Genomic DNA, 6,070 nt, shown 5'->3' on the forward strand with positions numbered 1-6,070 from the left:
GAGAAAACCGAGAGGAATAAACATTTACTGAGTTCTCTTGGCATTCAGTCTCTGAAAAACCACAGTATAAACTATTCATGCTGCTTCTTACATCTGTCAAATCAAAATAAAAAAATTAAAAGCCAGAAAAGTGTAACACTGAAAATATGGCATTAAAAAGGATAAAGGTGGCCTTTGTAAAAAATAACACAGAAAAAGTATATTAGCCAATAAAATATTCTAATAACTCTTCATTTAAAAGTGCATGATGGGCAGGAGATAGAGATGACTCTGAAGTGTCAATACTCCAGTATAGCCCCTTCAACCACCTCCCATTAAAACGCGAATAGGTCCAAAACCATACAATGCAAATCACAATTCTTCATGTAGCAGCAAAACCACAGCAGGTTTTTTTTGGGGGGGGGATCCATTTCATTGTCCAACTTCAAATATTTGAATCTTGAAGTCTATGAGGGAAAAAAAAGTACATACATTGGTCCATGTGGCTTTAGAATCAGAGGAAAATCCTCCATCGGCAAGAAACCAAAGGTTTAGGGAGAAGGGGGCAGGGTCATCGGAATGCTGGGAGTACTTTGAGGGGTCCATGATGTGCTTACAGTCTTCTGACCCAAAGGCACCCTAGGGTTTTAGCCTTCCCTCTGAGAGAAATAATGAGGGGAAATGGCTTTGTTTTCTTGATTTCTGACCAGATATGGTGGCGAGTGGACCAGCTGGTGTTGTCTGGTGAAGTAGCTCTGCTCCCTTTCTCCATGCAAGGTACCCTGTCAATATCAGCATTCCTGTAACAATAAAAACAGATGTGTCAACGCCTACACTACGTTATAATGATTCATTGCAGTATTGTATTTGACATAATGAGAATACTCAGTCATAGCATTAAGGTTCTTTCAGAAGTAGAGAAAATAGAAGATTAAGGATGGAAAACATGCAGAGTAAGAAGCACAATCAGAAAACAATATGGTTTGGCTTAATTTACGTTAGTGTATATGAAACCCTGTTCTTCAAATAACTTTTGCAATACAATCTACCAAATTCTTCTTCAGAAAAATCCAATTGGTTACAGAATTTCGTTGGAAGCAATACTTGGCACAACTTTCCAAACTTCTAGACCTGTCAGTGGTTATAAGCTCAAAAATTCTATTTCCATTTAATAATTTAAAGAAAAGAGATGATAACTCAAAATAATTTTGAATGTTAAACAACTCTTCCTGTGGCTTAGATTTATTTCCTGAGCCTTTCATCTGAGATCTTTCATCATGCACTGAAACAAACAAAACTTTTGGATTAGAGACAATAGAGGAATAAATATGCTCTCTATGGACAATGATATTGTATCCCTTTCAATTGTCTGAAAAACCCATCCTCTAGATTTGGATACCAGTTCCATCATTATATCATTGTCAATTCAAGTCAAGATATTCTCTGATTCTTATATTTATAACAATTAAACCTGTTTCTTTACATGGTCTCACTGAGTAATTTCATAGTTTAGGAAAAAAAATATTCAAGAGCAGAGAAACTAAGCAAGCTAATCAAGCTAATCAACATAAGCCAATGACCCTGTTCCTTCCTACCATAACTAACTGCATGCTGTAATTCCAAAGTGGAACTGATGGAAGAGGTACTAGGAATAGACGATTCTATATTATCCTGTTAGGTGGCATTTTAATTTATCAAGTATCAGTGCTTGTATATGAAAGAATATCTTGTGGTTTTCAGAAATATTCAGGCATTGTATCTGGAATCTGAAATATCATAAACCCAAATTATAATAGAGTAATTACTTAACTCACTTCTGTATGAACGGGGCATGTGAGATCAGAGGAATGTTGATCATAGGATATGAATAGGCAGGGTTGCATAGTATTTACCCTTTCCCCCTTTTCCCCCCACATGAACAGCCAGCTCAATTGCACAGAAACTTGAGCACAGTAGTAACTGTGAGAGGGGCCTTGGAGTCCTAGTGGACAATCACCTAAATATGACCCAGCAGTGTGCTGCAGCTGCCAAAAAGGCCAACACAGTGCTGGGCTGCATTAACAGAGGGATAGAATCAAGATCACATGAAGTGTTAATACCACTTTACAATGCCTTGGTAAGGCCACACTTGGAATACTGCATCCAGTTTTGGTCACCGCAATGTAAAAAAGATGTTGAGACTCTAGAAAGAGTACAGAGAAGAGCAACAAAGATGATTAGGGGACTGGAGGCTAAAACATATAAGGAATGGTTGCTGAAATTGGGTATGTCTAGTTTAATGAAGAGAAGGACGAGGGGAGACATGATAGCAGTGTTCCAATATCTCAGGGGCTGCCACAAAGAAGAGGGAGTCAAGCTATTTTCCAAAGCGCCTGAAGGCAGGACAAGAAGCAACGGGTGGAAACTAAGCAAGGAGAGAAGCAACCTAGAACTAAGGAGAAACTTCCTGACAGTTAGAACAATTAACCAGTGGAACAACCTGCCTCCAGAAGCGGTGAATGCTTCAACACTGGAGGTTTTTAAGAAGAGANTGGACAGCCATTTGTCCGAAATGGTATAGGGTTTCCTGCCTGAGTAGGGGGTTGGAGTAGATGACCTCCAAGGTCCTTTCCAACTTTACTTACTACTATTACTAGATAATGGCCCTAATAGTTTTCATTTTCTAAAATAATAATACATTGATTAATCTGTCTTGTAATTTAGTTTGTTAACATTTCTTAAAAGATATATTTGAAATATCTTAATTTCTGTGCTTATTCAATCTATCTCTATGACACTGATAATTCACTCTATAGTAGGTGGAATCACATGATTCATGAAGCACTGGAGAAAAACACTATAAATCTGCCTAACACAACCTCATTTTTCCAGTTTTGCTTTTTAGTGGAACTGATTGAAAAAGTTGGCACAACTGGAAAGCCCAGTTTGCACCTTCAATCTCATATGCTACTCAGTTACCTGAAAAATATTGAGGATTTATCTTACATTGCTTGGACCAGATACAATATGAACATCTTGCCTGAAAACAGTCAATTTCAGAGTTGCTCTACAATTTCACTGGTCTATACATAAAAATGTCATCTTGTCAGTATACTAACAAGTATGTTTAATGAATTCTAAATTCATATCCCAATACAATGAATAATGAAAAATGTATAGTATCCAAGTTGAGCTTGATTCCTGGTGACTTTATAGACCACAACTATATAGGTTTCCTGGCAGAAATATAGAAGTGGTTAGTTATTGTCTTGTTCATAGATTTTTTTTAAACCAAGTTTCTCAATCTAGCCTACAACCTTGAAATTCATCCCACCCAATTATTAACCAAATCTAACCCCACTTAGCTTCTAAGTCCATTCAAGGACAACTATGTCCCACCAACCAAGACAATTAATATTATGAGCTTATTATTCATAGCTGACATTGTAAGAGTTCCAATACAATAAAAGGAAAGTTTTAGCTATTAGAAAAATGTTGATATAGACAGACAGTACACTATTATCTTTAAGTGATTGTAATGTAGTAATTAGCACACTGAGCACAGTATATGAACATTGATGATGGTGGTGGTGGTGGTGATTTGCTTGGCTTCTTTGGAACAGGAATGAGATCAGATCAAAGTCAAGTCCATGTTTTTCTTAAGGAGATTCTGCTGAAATAATCCTAAAAGAGATGGTATGTTCAGACCCACATATACTTTGGGATTGCACTTCATTTGTATGAATTCTGTTCTTTTCAAATTTTGAATGCATTCAACATTTTTACTGAAGTCTCTGCTTTCGAATAATTATAAAATGGTTCTCTCCTATAAAATAAATGGCATTACATCATTGAAATTGGGAGAAGCATATTATTTGATGAAAAATAAGTATGTGGGAGCCACGGAGAAAGCAGTATGTAGCTGAGCATTTTTAGTTAGCACTAGCTACTATTAACATTCAGTGTATTTTGTTTTCTACATCTAATTTCTTAGCTTCTCCTCTTCTAGCTCTGGTGTATTTTCTCCAAAACTGGCTTTTTTTTAAAGTTCACTATATTATACTGTGGCTTAGAAGAGCTATATGTATTTGGTACTATTCCTTATTTATAATTAAAGAATTAAGTCTGCACAGATTTGACATATTTTTATTTCTTTTAATTTCAACTTCAGGAGAAAATGTTCTTGTTTAAATATTAGGAATTCCTGAGTAACCATATGCTTGTGCTATGCATCTCACTAAATTGGAATTCAGGAACTCTACTTTGATGCAATTGATGTTGTATGTTGTTTTCCTTGCCTTTGACTTTAAGCTCTCAAGCAGTATGTTGCTTGAATATCAAAGCCCTGCTCATTTTTAAATAAATTGCAGTATTGAGGGAATTGTGGTCTTTTGTGCTACTAGACTTAATTAGGACGTTGTGTGGATGTGGGTGCCTTCAAGTCAGTGTTCACTCCTAACAGTTGCCTGGATGGATCCTTGCAGTTTTCTTGACAAGTTTCCACAAGTGATCTGTCATTGCCTCCTTGGGGGGGGGGAGGAGAGAGGGGGGGGAGGGAGAGAGGAAGGGAGAGAGGGAGGGAGAGATTGACTCAAGGTCACCCAGCTGAATTGTGTGTAAAGTAGGATTAGAACTCATGGTGCCCCGGTTTTTAGCTTGATGCTTTAATCGTTACAGAAAACTGGCTCTCACTGGGGATCTTGGAAAATCTTATTATCTTTTTGTAATAAGTTGCATATAAGTCCATCCTCATTGTCTTTCATGAACAGAATAATCTGTGGCACCCATTCTGTACTTGTACTGTTTCTACATTTTAGTATAGTTTTCTGCAACCTTGGCCTTCCACATGTGTCAAATTACTGAGGATCAACATCTCTGGAGGATGCTGCATTGGAGAAATCTGCATTAAGGTTCAATCAGCTGCAGGCTTCAACTTTGGCTTCAACTTTAGAAACATTTTAGCAACACTGGGAAAACTAAGCCAGCTGCTGGGTGGATATTCTATTAGATGGAGACGTGTTAAACTGGAATATCATTCTTTCAAATACCAAGAAGTCTGGGGAAATAAATCCCTGGATACCAAGAAAGAGACCTAACATTGTGGAATGTACTTATGTAATGGGAAGTTAGCACCTGATTTTCACTGAGTTAAATAAACAAGTTTCTTGTTAGGGCATAAAATTCAGCTGTTTTGCCAGGCTTGTAGAATTTTCATATTTACCTTTTTTCATTCCTTTTCTGGTGCACATATATATTTTCCAGCCACAAACACCTTTCACAAGGGGTACAACAGTTCCCACATGGTACCTAATAGACAATGCACAGTGGAATCGAACAATAAGGCTCAAATCTAGTACAATATTTTACTATTATTTAATTCATTTTTATCCCCACCTTTTTGAGGGTTCAAGGCAGTTCATGCAAGCTCAAAGTGGCTTACAAAAATCCTGTGTGTTGGGTTGAGCGAAGTATAACTAGCCTAAAGTCACCAGGTGAGTTTTATTGACTGAACAGGAATTGAACCTGGTTAAGTTATGAAGACATTAAAACACAAATATATCTGGTGATTTGCAGAGATTGGAATACAGTTTCAACCATTCCCACAAAATAGCTGTGTTGGAATTTTAACTCAATATACTATCTGGAGACAGCATTTTATTCCAAAATTCTAATTATTTTTATTGAAAATTTTGATTCATTAAAAATGTAATTCTCTATTTGAAAGGATAGAAATGTAGTTTTAACATATAACCCTTATAATGCTTCTCCTTTCCACTTATTGTCTCTAACAAGCAGCCATCTTGTCTGCTGTATATACGTAGTTGTATTCCCCATTAATTTGGTAAAGCACAAGATTGAGACTATGCGTCTTCTAAGCCAGTGCTAGTAGCTGAGTTGGTCTGCATATTCTTCTTACTTATTTTTTTAATGCATAATTTTGACTTTCAGGAAGAAAATTGTGGTTTCAAATTGTGGCATAACTAAGAATCTACTCCCTGCTCTCATATCTAAGGATTCAAAATGTTCTACCTATATAATGATTAAAACAGCCTCAGATGTCTGCTGAAATTCACCTTTCATTCATCCTTGCTCAGTCTGCTCTCCTGCCCCG

The 6,070-nt window shown here is 36.7% G+C and overlaps 1 protein-coding gene across 1 annotated transcript in view; it reads right to left on the reverse strand.

Annotated features, from left to right (window-relative positions):
- Positions 1-461: 461 nt before the first annotated feature.
- Positions 462-6,070, reverse strand: part of LOC107288295 (sine oculis-binding protein homolog) — a 17,720-nt gene continuing 12,111 nt past the window's right edge. Inside the window, exon 2 of the mRNA XM_015816898.1 lies at positions 462-779. The gene's annotated coding sequence lies outside the window, so the exon portion shown is untranslated. The remainder of the gene's footprint in view (positions 780-6,070) is intronic.

Source organism: Protobothrops mucrosquamatus, unplaced genomic scaffold (genome assembly GCF_001527695.2).
Source record: "Protobothrops mucrosquamatus isolate PMUCROS unplaced genomic scaffold, P.Mucros_1.0 scaffold518, whole genome shotgun sequence".
Taxonomy (NCBI): Eukaryota; Metazoa; Chordata; class Lepidosauria; order Squamata; family Viperidae; genus Protobothrops; species Protobothrops mucrosquamatus.